At 33.9% G+C, this 15481-nt stretch overlaps 1 non-coding gene across 1 annotated transcript; it reads right to left on the bottom strand.

Moving 5' to 3' along the window:
* Positions 1 to 14862: 14862 nt before the first annotated feature.
* LOC131169934 (small nucleolar RNA R71) lies at positions 14863 to 14969 on the bottom strand. The gene has a single exon (XR_009140879.1). It is a non-coding gene; the product is annotated as a small nucleolar RNA R71 (small nucleolar RNA).
* Between the last annotated feature and the right edge of the window lie 512 nt (positions 14970 to 15481).

Here is a 15481-nt window from a genome sequence, read left to right as displayed (position 1 = left end):
GAGAAGAAATAGGCACTAACCCTTGTGTGAGCAGAATTTTTCCTCATCCAATCTTAAATTTTCCTTCACTTTCTTGGGTTTTCTTGGCAGCTAAACACTTTTTCAAGAGGTGTAGACAAGTTTTAATGAAAGATGCATAGGGTTTAGTAGTGAGAATTCATGGGAAATGAAAGAAAGAGATGAAACAACACTCATGAAGGTTGAGAGAAAAGTGTGCGAGCTGAATGGGGAAGATGAGTGCAGAATTGCTTTTCATTTTGTTTCATTTTTATTTAGTTTTTATCCCTTTTTAAGAGGCTTGTGAAGTTGTGATTAGGTGGAGAGTGTTTAATGACATCATATGATGTCATAATTCCTAATTTCTTTCATTTTTCTTTCCTTTTCTTTTCTACTCATTTCCAATTCAATTTTTAGCAATATTTATTCATATTCTAGATCATAATAATTATTTACTTAACTGGACAAGTCGGCAAAAAATAATCTCTGAAGACGAAATGACCAAAATGCCCTCCGTTTGGCTTAACAGGCTAAAATTATCTGTAGCGATTGAAAAATTTTTCTAAACATTTTCTTAGCACTCTAATGCCATAGAAACCTCAATGACTCTTCTCTAGAGTCTCAAAAATTATTTCACGAATTTTCTCTCGGGTTTAGGGCTTCTAGTTGCGAAGATCGCAACTTCCCACTGGGTTACCCATCGCTAGGGCACCGGCTCATTTAACTTGGTTGTATTTTATTTCTAAAATTTTTCCCAAATTTTTCTTATTATTATTTGAGTTATTTATGACTCCTTACTCTAGTCTAAATATTTTTCCAAACTTCTAGCTGTCCGGACCGACACCGGTCACCGAAATCATAAAATGTACGGAATTGCTATAGTGAGGGTGTTATAATTCTTCTCCTCTAACAAAAATTTCGTCCTCGAAATTTACCTGACATAAGAAATCGACGAACTGCTACCACCTTACTTCTGTTATCATACTTCACTTTCTCCTTAGTCTCAATCCTATCCTCAAATAGTTCTGTGCTCATCCTTTTTCATCTTAAATACAGTCTCCTTCTCATCTCCATTCGCTATCTCGCTGTCTCTTCACTCTCTTATTCCATACCTTAACCTAAAATAAACAGGAAATACAGATTTGCAATAGTGTCATCTCGACTCTTATGAATACAATGCATGATATGCAATCTATCTAGGTCCAGAAAAGCCTAAACCGCACTCTGATACCAATAAATGTAACACCCCTCACCCGTCTACAGTGTAACCGAGCGAGGTGTGCTACATTCGGTACCGGAGCACCCTATCTTATCTTATTTTATTATTTTAGTAATTTTGAATTCGTTTAATTTAATATAAATTATTTTTCTATGGAGAAACCAACGGAGTTTCTCCTATTTTATTAAATTTTGACGTGATTCACTATTCACCTGTTTGAAAATTCAATAATAATTTCACAATAAAAATATAATTCATGTTATCATATTCATCTCACATTCATTTCTTGTAATTCACATACTCATTTGTATATCTCAATTTCATATTCATTTCCACACATTTCCATTCATGCACAATTTATATATATAAATTCTCAAGTTTCATTAATTTACATGATTTATAGACTGATTACATAAATTCATAATTTACATGATCTACAAATTAATTACAGTTCCATAGTCTATATTTCAACATACAATTCATATTTTACATTACAAATAATAACTAATTATAATGTACAAAATACATAATATGATCTATATGGGCCCTATCTACAAGCATTGCTGAGGAGGTGACAACCTTGAATACTTTGCAGATCAGACTCCAAAATCTCTATTTAGTATTCGCTGGGCTTTAACTTTAGTACCTGCGCAAGGAAACAAATCCATTGCGCTAAGCATTGCTGCTTAGTGGTGCAATAATATTGCAAGAAAATAATATACAAACAAAGGTAAAAATAAACCATAGTTAGAATAATTTAGATTTATAATTAATTTAGTTTCTAATATTAACTATCCTCTATCTTGCCATGTTCTTCTTTGGAGGTGCTCAGTCCAGAAATTTGCATTAATAATGTACCAGACACGAATAATCTAAAATTTAAACTTATACTTATATTCTTATGTAAGTCACATTTGCAATATTTATTTATGTTATAATTCTTCTACTAGTCTTTTTATCACTTCCTTGATACTTTCTAAGTTGTTTACAATCATTTCGTAATATTTAAAATTTTTAGAACTAATTTAATTTACTTCAGACCCTTTTAAGAAACAAATTTATGGAGCTAATCTAATTTATCTCAGAACTTCTTACTCATTTATTTGCTTTTTAGCATTTTTAATTACTAATATTCGTAACTTATTTTAATAAATTAGACTACCCAAGTAACCTATGACAGGCTGACTAAACTAGATAACGGATCGTTGACACTGGACATTGCGGTGCCTCGAGCCGTCATACCATGGGATGCGGAACATCAACCACGTATACAGTCAGTATGGCTAAAAAGCCATGATAACACATAATCAGGCATAAAAGTCATGAATGTGGGCATAAAGCCATGAGTGCGAGCATAAAGCCTTTCGTAGTACTGCTAAAACAATACCTTATTAGCATGCCAATCTATCCAATCTGGCACACACGTCTAGGCAATACAAGGGCACATAATATCACTAAATATTAATATATTGTGTTTTATGACTTCATTATTTCATAACAAATTCCATAATTTATACATTCATAATAATATTCATACATTACTTACATCATTCGTATTGATCACAATTCACAACAATGGTGTTCATGTACCATTGTACTCAAGAGATTCCTCCTTTACTCATAAAGAAAACTAATATTCCATTCATATTTTCATATGAATCATTTATTCATTACAATATTTATATGAATTCATAACTCATACAATGTGTTATTATCTTATTTGTAATGGAAACATAAGTCCTAATGTAAACCTCATCCCATTTATACCCAACAATCTATTTATGTAAAGTACATTTCATATTTAAGTGGCATCACTTATGTTTTGTTAGACCTACTAGTAATAGGAATACAAATCTTAACTATATACTCACATAACTTAAATGTTCATTAAGTCATTTAGGTAAATTACTATTTCTATTCCAAGTAATCCATGAACATTTCATGGATTCCAAATTTCATACCTTAATTTTCTCTACCAATTTAGTTCTTACACTTTGTGTCTTTGTATTACTATTGACATTACTATTCACTCAAATTGATGACTTTTTAATACATAATAAATTTATTGAACCTAAGTTTTCTAAGATACCACATTTTTCATTTTATTTTTGTTGGCATTGATTTCCAATACCATTTCAAAGCTTATCTTATGTTACTCAAAATTTTCAGATTTCAAACCTTAAATTTACTATTCCATTGGTCATTTGTACAGTAGGAATTTGACAAAATTGTCTTCATGAAAGTTGTTCCTTATTGTGTCTAGTTACATTTATTTTTTGAATCACTCCATTTGGAGTTTTGTAGCTCAAGTTATGGTAATTTAACCATAACTGGCCGGATTGACCTGTACCCAGAATTTCTGGGCAATTTGGTTCTGCCAGATTTGGTGTCCAAAATTAGACTAGCAATTTGAATTGGTTAGGTTCAGAATTTGAGTTTGTGTTCTTCATGAAAGTTGTAGGACTATGTCTCAGATTTCTGCTGGTAAAATATCAGATCAATTGAACTTTTCTACACTGAGTTATGACCATTTGAACAAACACTGTTCATTTGGTCATTTTCCAGGGACAGCATGTTGGTCACCCAGATTAGAGGTCAATTTGGTTTAGTTTGGTTTTATGGGCAGGGTTTCTTCACCAAAGTTGTGCCATTATGTGTCTAGTTTCATGTCCAATTGGCCTTGCACCAATTGAACCTATACAACTCCATTTATAGTTGTCCAAACCTGCTGGACTCACAACCAGTCCTACAAGTCACCAAGGGCAGCATGCCTAAGCTCAACTCCATTATCTTTACTCACTTCAATTCCTCCTCACACACATTCAAATGGTCACTAATTGACCATTACAATGTTAATATACTATTACATAACCAAAACTCTAATTTCATGCCTCAAACCCTAGTTTTCAAATGTCCATTCATGCACATACATCAATTAAGCATACTAATTCATTATCACTCTACATATACACTTCAAACACCACCTCTAATCCACTTTAATCCATTAAAATAATCATAACTACTTCCCCCCATATAGCTGCCAAAATTTTTAGAGGCCCAAACATGCACATATTTATTCAATTTTCTCAATTTCCTAGCATAAATAATGTTACTAGCACAAAATCTAAAGAAAAAGAGAAGAAATAGGCACTAACCCTTGTGTGAGCAGAATTTTCCCTCATCCAATCTTAAATTTTCCTTCACTTTCTTGGCTTTTCTTGGCAGCCAAACACTTTTTCAAGAGGTGTAGACAAGTTTTAATGAAAGATGCATAGGGTATAGTAGTGAGAATTCATGGGAAATGAAAGAAAGAGATGAAACAACACTCATGAAGGTTGAGAGAAAAGTGTGCGAGCTGAATGGGGAAGATGAGTGCAGAATTGTTTTTCATTTTGTCTCATTTTTATTTAGTTTTTATCCCTTTTTAAGAGGCTTGTGAAGTTGTGATTGGGTGGAGAGTGTTTAATGACATCATATGATGTCATAATTCCTAATTTCTTTCATTTTTCTTTCCTTTTCTTTTCTACTCATTTCCAATTCAATTTTTAGCAATATTTATTCATATTTTAGATTATAATAATTATTTACTTAACTGGACAAGTCGGCCAAAAATCATCTCTAAAAACAAAATGACCAAAATGCCCTCCGTTTGGCTTAACAGACTAAAATTGTCTGTACCGATTGAAAAATTTTTCTAAACATTTTCTTAGCATTCTAATGCTATAGAAACCTCAATGACTCTTCTCTGGAGTCTCAAAAATTATGTCACGAATTTTCTCTCCGGTTTAGGGCTTCTAGTTGCTAAGGTCGCAACTTCCCACTGGGTTACTCATCGCTAGGCACCGGCTCATTTAACTTGGTTGTATTTTATTTCTAAAATTTTTTCTAAATTTTTATTATTATTATTTGAGTTATTTATGAATCCTCACTCTAGTCTAAATATTTTTTCAGACGTTCTAGCTGTCCGGACTGACACCAGTCACCGAAACAGTAGAATGTACGGAATTGCTACAGTGAGGGTGTTGCAGTTTTTGATACGAAAATATTTTTAATCAAGAACTGGAATTAAAAAAGAACATAATATTCATAGCAAATGGGGTTTGATGTAAAACCATGACTCCAGCTCGAATTGGGATTTTGTAACAAAGAGATTCTAGTGCATGGTAACATATGATTATAGGTTCATTTAAGGTAAACCTTATTACTGATTGGGTGGCTATGGCATGCTATGCTAGGTGTTAACCATAGTCTATGAGCTGAATAAAATGATTTAGAGAAATCATTTATGGTAAGAAAGAGTTCTGATGATATTAAGAGTTGATATCATATCTCATTGCCAATTAGTGATGAGCCTAGTAAGTCACACACATACACAATAATCACCAAATTAAATATGATTTGATTAATTAATTAAAGATTTTAATTGATTAATTAAATAGGTTTGGTTTGCAATTAGATTGCAAAGTCCCTAGCAAGGCTTGAAACCAAATCTAGGTTAATATATGTATTGTATAAGTTAAATTTATATTTAAAGTGTTTAAATATAAACTTAATTATGAGAAATTAATTAATAGAGATTAATTAATTAATTTATATTTGATATAAATTAATTAGAAGAAGAGAAATAATTATTTTGGGTTGAGAACTCAAAATTAAGACAGGGGTATTTTGATCATTTCACAGGGTGACATGTGGCACCATGAGATGGTGACACATGGCATTACACATAAGCTTGCCATATGTCTTTTAAACATTTAAGATGATCAAAGTCAAGATTAAATATAGGTTTGACACTTGGCACAATGTGATTGGGTCAATTAAACTAGAGCCAATGAGAAGGTGACATGTGGCAAGGGTTTTAAGTGGTGACCTAGCTATATAAGTGTAAGGATGAAAGAACAAAAATACAAGCTGTTGTATTCTCTTGGTGCTGCCACCCTTGGAGTGTTCTCTCTCTCTTCTTCTTCATCTCTCATCAATTCAAAGAGATTTGCTAACAATCTCTGGAATTAAAAATACTAAAAATCATTTCTAGTGTCCTTTATATATCTGTAATCTCTTAAAAGGCAAAACCTAATTTTCTAATTGATTGGAAAAGCTTTTGAAGTTGTTCAAGGGGCTGCCATTGGTGATCTTGGTGTGGACATGCTAGAGGGACAATATCTGGTGTCCTAGGCACATCCCAAAGGTGCCAAACACACTGCAGTGCATCAAAAAGGTTAGTGCACTTATTCTTGATCTAATCTAGGGTTCTAATGAATTAATCTGTTAATTTTAAAATCTTAAGTGGCAAATGTTGTCACACCCTACCCCTCTGTAAGGCATGACATGATCCCGTAGTATACTTAATGAATTATCAACTCCGTCTACTGATAACCCATTAAATATACTACAAGGGATTTTAAAAACTTTTCTTACTTCTTTCATAGTGGTGAGCACTATTTACAGGTGTTAAAAACTTTTGTGAACTGAAGCAATAGAACTAACACATTTGACTTATTTGGAATTTCTGTAAAAATTTTGGCAGAGTGCCATATGTATTTTGGATAAAACAGTTCTTCAGAAAACCTATAAAAAACACTTCAATGTTTTTCCAAATCTCAACTCCAACAAAATTCAACACAATATTTTTCTCAACTTAATCCACAACAATTTTTTAGTATTTTCAAGGGATGAGATAAAAGAAATATAATACAAATTTTACAAGTCAAAATAACTCATAATTCACTTTACAACTTCAATGTACAATTTTAATTTACAACTGCTCAAATAATTTACATACATATTATTACATGCATACATCAGACCTATGTACATAGGTATACCTATAATATACCTGGAGCTGATCTGAAAGTGTCTTCAAAGAAACTTACTCACTGCTCTATGCTCTTCTTACCTGCGACAGCATACAAAGCTATCGCTGAGTGGTGAACTCAGTGGTGCACAACTATAATTTAAAACATAGTACAATATACATTGACAAAATTTATAGTAAATAATTTGAAAATCTGAATACTCATCAAATTCCAAAACTCAAAATATTCATTGCCAATAATGTGAACCATTTGTATAAAATGACTTTGATCATGAAATTCAATTTACCAAATCATAACTAACCATTTAGGTAATTCCAACAAAATCAATTATACATAAATCATAATTGAAATCACAATTCTTTACCATTCAAAAGCCATTCTATATCTCAAAAATCATTATGTATCTCAAAAATCAATCTTTATCGCAAAACCATGTTGTATCTCAAAAACCATGTCAGAGCTCAAAACCATGTCAGATCTCACAAATCATTCTTTATCTCACTAACTATGCAAGACTAATCCGATAGGGCCATCTTCGATGTGATTCTAACTCCCTATGGTCGGGGAGGTCGAATCATCGTGCACAGTACCATCACAGTAATGAATCTTCCGCAAGGGCCATATCGATAAAATAAACTTAGATCTAACCTCAAATCAGAGGAAAATCTAAGCCTGTGCACGTACCATGGTAATCAAAACACAACTAATTCCATTGTCTTCTCAACAAATGAGAGAGACGGGTAATAACCTAGTCAAGTATCTATAGTGAGATATAAAACAATATCACAATCCTTTTAGTGAGCATAAATCACAATATAATTCGATTCAAAGTCGATTCCAATATCCAATAATTTTTATGATCATCACAAATCAAATCATAAATTTGCATTTTTCCATGAAATTTACCATCACAATTCAAAACATGTTCTATCACAATTTTTCAAAACATAATTTATTTAATCCATAACAATGCTTAATACTTGTGGAAATACCATTTCACAAAGATAAATTCATACATACTATAACAATTTCAATAATCATTGAATTAAATCCAATGCTTATTAAACATAATACATAAGAAAAGTATGTCATTTAATCATATGAAATATTCAAACAAAATCAGTTAAAAACTAGTTGGGCACAAACCTCTGATAACTGCCTCCTGGTCTGGACTCAGTGTTTCCTTCCCTTTTCCTGAGTCTTTGCTAACTGAGAAACACAATTTGAAGTGTTTCAGTACTAAAATAAATTGTCTCTAACGATAATGTTCGATAAGTAATTCACTGAAGGCTATTATTTGCTCAATCACCTAATATACCGACCCTCGATGCGTTTTAGGTAAATTAGGTTTTAGTGTCATTAATATGTCACATTCGATAGGGTTTTAGGGTTGGTACGTTTTACCAAACTCAATTCCTTGTTTAGTGCATTTTAATGCAACTTGCTGGATTCCGGTATACTAGTTTGACCTAGTCGGACGACCTAGTTCTCTCAGTTTTTGGGTTTCGGTCAAAACTACAAACTTGTAGATCTATGTCTTATGGAACGCGGGGCAAAATTTTAGGTCAATCAGAGTTATGTAGACCAATTTATGGTCATTTTACTATTGCTGGTCAAATGGCATCAAATTAGGTCATTTTTAGGTCAATTTGGTCAACTTTGGTTTGGCCAGTTTTTGGACCCGAACTTGTGCAAGCTGTTTGGCTTGCTTATGGTCATTTATGGGCTTTGGTTTCTTCATAAGACTTGTAGGTATGGATCTTAACTATTCATGGTTAAAATTTCAGGTCAATTGGACCTGTTTTGAGTGCGTTATGGCCTAAACACTAACTGCTGCCCAATTGGTCAGTTTTCAGGTTTCACTTGCACTTAATCCGAATTGGTCATTTTTCATGCCACCTTGCAAGCAGAATTTTGGTATGCTTTCTTAATGAAAGTTGGCACATTTTGTGCCTAGTTTCACCTCCAATTGGTCTCATACCAATTGAGGTTACACATTTAAAGTTATAGGCTAAAATGCATACTGCCTTAATCACATTGCTTAAACATACATCAATTACACCCTTACCTTACTATATGTTCACTTCCCTTACCAATTCTGTTTTGGTACATTACCAAAACCATATTCCACTTCACTTTAATATCACTTTGGGCAGATTACAATTATCCTTAATACACCAATTAAACTCAAATTTACAAAGTCTAAGCACAATCACATATACACCTAAACATTACTCATTCTTACATACACTTTACACAATCAATCTATATACATATCCATCAATCCTTAATGTCAATATTCTGCCAATACCTTCATGAACACATACATTTATCCAAGAGTCCCAAGGCTGCTGAAAATGTTCCTCAATACCAAAGTGTCCTACAATTCATCAATTTCCATTCCAAGTGCAAAATCACCATATACATATGGAATAATTTACTAGGATATTAAATCACCCTAATCAACATTATTTCTCATCAAATATATGTATAAATATTTCCTTAAATACATAACTCCATGGCTGTCCAAAATGAACATATCAATAACTTCTCAAACTTGAAAATTTTCTTCACAAATCCAACACCCATAACATGTACACAAAGTTTAACAAAACAATATTCAAAAAATGTAAACTTACCTATGGTTGGAACTTGCTAAACCTTGATTAAACTTCTTGATTTTGGTATCAAACTCTTCCTTATGATGTGTAGACAATCTTTAATGAAGAAATCTAGGTGATTGGAAGTAAAATGAAGGAGGTTAATGGAGCTTTTTCAATTTGCGGCCATGGAGGTTTTTTGGAGAAATTCATTCAGCCATGGTAAATTCCCAAGCTTGAAGATGAAATGGCAGATTGTATAATGTGTGTACACCTGCCCCTTTAGTCCTTAATTAAATCCCTAGTGGTCCACTCACCAAATTTAAATCATATAATATGTTAAATGTGTTAATTACACACTTTCACTCCACTTTTGGCTATTTACATTAGGTACCACCAAATTAATTTTTCATTTTATTTTCTAAGTGTAATATTATTTATTTTTAATGGACATTTAGGTCAAAAGACAATTTCGGGTGTCAAATGACCACAATGCCCTTGTTCGGGTTGCATTCCCAATTTTTCGGTAACACCGGGTTTTGTCCGTTTTTCGATTTCTCACTTTTCTTTGTACTAATTATTTAATTTTTCTTTGATATTTCTAATGATATTTATACTTCAATAAATATTTATTGGAGTCCTAAAAATATTTTTCAGGGTTCCCCGCAGTCCAGGGTTAGTCAACGGTCCACGCCATGACTTCCCGATGCGGTCACCCATCGCTAGGGTTTTCGGCTCGCTTAACTTGGTTACATTTCTTTGCTATTATTTTTCCTTTGTTTTTCTTGTATTTTCTTTTCTTGTATTTCATTATTTAATGTCTCCTCACTCATATCGAAGTGTAGTTCTAGGCATCCTAGCTGTCCGGACAACACTGGTCACCGGAACAGTAGAACGCACTACCGAACTTAGGGGTGTTACAAATGTAGATCCAAAACATATTAAAAGAGTTTTAATATGCTGTTTATCATTGAAATCAAATAGATAAAAATAAATCTTACATGATGCATGTAACCCTAGATGAATAATTTTTGAATTCAATGATATAAATTTATGTTTTTCATGCCTCCGCTCCTTCACATCATGGCTCTCCACTAAGGCAATTATTTAAGAAATTTTAAACATTTAAATTATTGGCTATGGTTACATAAGAATAATGTATTTGGTTTAAGAGATTTTCTTGAAATAATTGTTAAGTATGAGATATTGTATGTAAATGCTTTAATGATCAAGAATGGATGTACCTAAGGTTATTAAGGTTAAAATTTGTATGCTTGCTAACTTACTGTACTTAACTTAACTAATGCAAGATATGAAGGAGCAGAAGCATGAAAATTGTTCATTAGAGCATTGAATTTCAAAAATTTTCTTTTAGGGTTACATGCATCATACCATATCTGTTATGTGCCTAATTAATTTCAATGCTCAATTGCATATTAAAATACCTTTAATATGTATTAGGATCTATGTTTTCCATTCAAGATTGTGAATTAACAAATTAATTCATTTAAACCTGTAACACCTCTCACCCGTCTTCAGTGTAGCCGATCAAGGCATGCTACACGGCGTGCCGGAGCCCCTGGTCTGTGATTATCTCATTTTCTGAACTCAATTTGATTTAAGAAGCCTTTATGTGATATTCATAACATACTGATTCTGTTTTCATACTTTAACAAAATCAGTGTTTTAAAAATGGTAATAAAAATCTGACAAGGTGCCGTCTATATTTCAGACAAACTGTCCTTCTAAATCTGTTAAAAACAGTTCAATATGATAATCTCAACCTTTCAAATAATTTTTCAGTCTCAAAATATCATAGTTTCAAAACACAACCCATCATAATTTACATTCATCCAAACACTCTCCATAAGAGTTTAATATGTACAAATTATTACAAACCTTAAAGTTTTAGAATATACAAAATTACATAACAAAATGTCAAAATACAACTGATAATCATTACACAAGATCCTAAGTCCTACCATGTATGCAGTGTAGTGAAGATGACTCTGGACTCCTGTGCAGATCTGATGTCTCACCCGGTCGTAGGTCTGTTGGGCTCCCCAACTGTGTCTCCAATACCTACGCGTAGCAAAAGCAATGCGCTAAGCAATTCTGCTTAGTGGTGCCAAATATAAAGAAATATACACTAAAATAAAGTAAATGAATTGTTTATGAATTTATGACATCGATATTCTTTGCAGTTGCTGTTTCTACTTTTATTTGCTGACTTTTCATTTTTGCTAATTTTGGTGCTGTTGTATGTCAATAAACTGAATTTAGCTATTTGAATTTAATAATGCTTAAATTAACTGCCCGTGCAGCCTATACACTGACCAGACTGGATAAATGGATATACTGTGATAAGTGCATAATTTATTAATTTTACTCCCATCACATTTAGTGTTTTTAAAGTGTTTTTATGTTTAATTCAGTTTGTCACGACCCAGGGATGGGGTTGGGACATGCTTGTTCAACCAGTTATGCACTGGGGTGAAAACTTCGTGTCCCACATCGAAAACGGGAAGAAAAGATTTGGGCCATATATGTGGGAGCCTTCCTCACCTGGTCAGCGCGCTTTTGGGAATGAAAACTCCCAAGGGACAAATCCGTGAGGCCCATGGGCCAAAGCGGACAATACTAACTGGAGAAGGATTAGGCTGTTACATTTGGTATCAGAGCTGGACTCCCTCTAGTACGGTGTGTGGTGCGAGGACGCACCAGGCGGAAGCTGGTGGGCTTGTCACGACCCAGGGATGGGGTTGGGACGTGCTTGTTCAACCAGCTACGCACTGGGGTGAAAACTTCGCGTCCCACATCGGAAACGGGAAGAAAAGATTTGGGCCATATATGTGGGAGCCTTCCTCACCTGGTCAGTGCGCTTTTGGGAATGAAACCTCCTAAGGGACAAATCCGTGAGGCCCATGGGCCAAAGCGGACAATACTAATTGGAGAAGGATCAGGTGTTACACAGTTGGTTAAGTATAGTTATCTATTAGGCACATGTTTAGAGAGTTGTTGAAATAATTGTGTTAAATGGAGAAATTTGACTCTTGCTGTATTTTTTAGGGTTTTGGTGAAGTTCCGGAGCAATATAATGTGGAAAGAAGCTTGGAAAGGTCAAAGAATTGAGAAACATGGTTGATACAAAGTACACGGGCCGTGTAAGCATAACTAGAGGCCCGTGTAACATTCTGCCAGAAGGAATCCAGAGAACCGATGAAGAAACAAAGTACACGGGCCGTGTAAATTGACCCGTGTAAATCCTGGAGACCCGTGTAACTTTCTATGCCCATGCAAAACATTCCCATTCAGTTCCAGTAAGTTACACGGCCCTAGGCCGTGTAGTGATACACGGGCCGTGTATCCATCAACAGTCAGATTCCTGATTTTACTCCAGTTGCAGTTTTTGACAGAGACTCTAGAAAAACCTAACCCTAGACCATTTATTATAAATAAAAGAGATAGTAGCCGTCTTCAGGGTATGGGAGACGCCTCCAAAAATCATTCAGTAACCTCTCCATTAATCTTTTAGAATTCTTCTTTATTTTTCTTTTATTTTTCTGTAAGCCATGAGTGGCTAAGTTTTTATTCAGTTCAAGGGATTCAAGTTCTTTGCCTTGATTTGTGAGACCAGGTTCTTAATTTAATTTATGTCTTTTTGAATATCTATTATTTTTTGATTTATTTGTCTTTGATCTATTGAATGATTTGCTAAAAAGGCCTATTAGTTAATTTTTTGATGAGATCAATTGCTAGTTCATCTTCATAATCTATAATTGTTGTGTAAGATTGAACATAAGTAGCAATTAGGTTTTATTGATTATGATCCCAGTTTTCGATAATAACCTAAGGAAACAATAGGGTGGATTAAATGATTTATGCTTCATAAATTATTGTTCAGCTTAACTACTTCCTTTTCTTAAAGCAGTTATTAATTTAATGAGGATTGCTTAATACCAACTCAGTTAATAATTAGAGTCAATAAGAGTGCTGGGCTCGAATTGATGAGCATAGGGCAGTCAAGGGTTTACCTTGCTGTTTGGTAAATCTACGTTAAGTATTTAATAAGAGATAATTGTATTTCTTTTGTCTATGATCAAATCAATGCAGTGGAATGAGAATTACCTTGGACTGAAGTTTGTTTAAGTTAATATTTTCATATTTAGTTCTTGAATTTCTAATTTCTTCTGATTTTGTGTTACAAAACCCCCCAATCTTTGTCTCTTCCGTTTCCTATTACACAAGCGCACGAAAATCCAAAAATTCAGTTTCTAGGGTTCGACCTGGATTTACCATTTGCTACATAAAATATTTCATAGTTGGTAATTTTAGTTAATTTAATTTCTGGTGGATTCGACACCTATCAAGAATTTTGGCGCCTTTGCCGGGGACTAAAATTTATTGGATTTTATGTTTTGTGTTTTCTGTTATTAAATTTGTTTGTGAAGTGTTGTTATTTCCAGGTTTTTGGAAAAAAATTATGGTATTATTGTTCATTATTACTGTTCATTAAGGATTTTGGTTGAAATTGGAGGGCGGCCCATACCTATTTTGAAGGAAACGATGCTCTGATCAAGACCAATTAGATTCCTTGGCCCCACACTCTTGAGGCTAAATTCCATTGTTTTCTAGGGTTTTGAGGCATTTTTCTATTTTTACTTTGATTTCTTTTTGTTTATGACAAGAACTTCTCAATCTGGTGAGTTGATCTTTGACCCCAGAAGTAGAAAAAACAACTAAACAGTTGAGAAAATTGGCTAAGCAAGGTAGGCTGATTCCGAGTACATCTGCAGGAGTCCAATCTCCAAAGGAGCTAAGTTCAGGTTCGGATTCGGATTCAGAGTCAAATTCCAAAAACGAAACCATGGCTGCTAGGACTTTGAAAAAGTTGGCTGCCCCTGATCTAAACCAACAGCCTTTGTGTATTCCATACCCTACTTTAAATATTGCTTTTGAGTTGAAATCTGGACTAATCCAATTATTGCATAAGTTTCATGGTATTGCAGGAGAGGATCCGCATAAGCATCTAAAGGAATTTCATGTTGTGTGTTCCAGCATGAAACCTCAAGGAGTTTTAGAGGATCAAATCAAGCTTCGAGCTTTTCCTTTCTCACTGGAGGGCACAACTAAGGATTGGCTATATTACCTTCCTTTCGGATCTGTTAACTCATGAAATGGGATGAAGCAGATATTTCTGGAGAAGTATTTTCCTACTTCCTGTACTGCCAACATAAGAAAAGAAATTTGTGGCATTTGGCAGTATAATGGAGAGAGCTTGTATGAGTATTGGGAGAGATTTAAGAAGCTGTGTGCAAGCTATCCCCATCATCAAATAAGTGAGTAGCTCTTGATTCAATATTTCTATGAGGGACTTCTACCAATGGATTGCAGTATGATAGATGCTGCTAGTGGAGGAGCTTTGGTTGATAAGACACCAGAAGAGGTAAAGAGGCTGATTGCTAACATGGCAGCCAATTCTCAACAGTTTGGAATGAGAATGGATCACACTCCCATGAAGGTTAATGAGGTAAGTACATCTAACCTTGAGAAACAAATTTTTGATTTAACTTCTTTGGTGAGACAGTTGGTTGTAGGGAATATGCAAACTGTTAAGGCATGTGGAATTTGTTCGGGTTTGGGTCATACTACTGATACGTGTCCTGCGTTACAAGAGGGTGAATCAATACAACATGTTAATACAGTAGGATATTATGGATAGCCATAACGCAAGTATGATCCCTATTCGAATACTTATAATCCAAGATGGCGAGATCATCCCAATCTGAGTTATGGGAATCAACAGGTGCAAAACCGATACCAACAGCAAAGACCACAAGTGAATCAAC

The sequence above is a fragment of the Hevea brasiliensis genome, chromosome 10, assembly GCF_030052815.1.
Source record: "Hevea brasiliensis isolate MT/VB/25A 57/8 chromosome 10, ASM3005281v1, whole genome shotgun sequence".
In the NCBI taxonomy this organism is placed as follows: domain Eukaryota; kingdom Viridiplantae; phylum Streptophyta; class Magnoliopsida; order Malpighiales; family Euphorbiaceae; genus Hevea; species Hevea brasiliensis.
The sequence above is the reverse complement of the archived record's forward strand: the minus strand, read 5'-3'. Positions and strand labels throughout refer to the sequence as shown.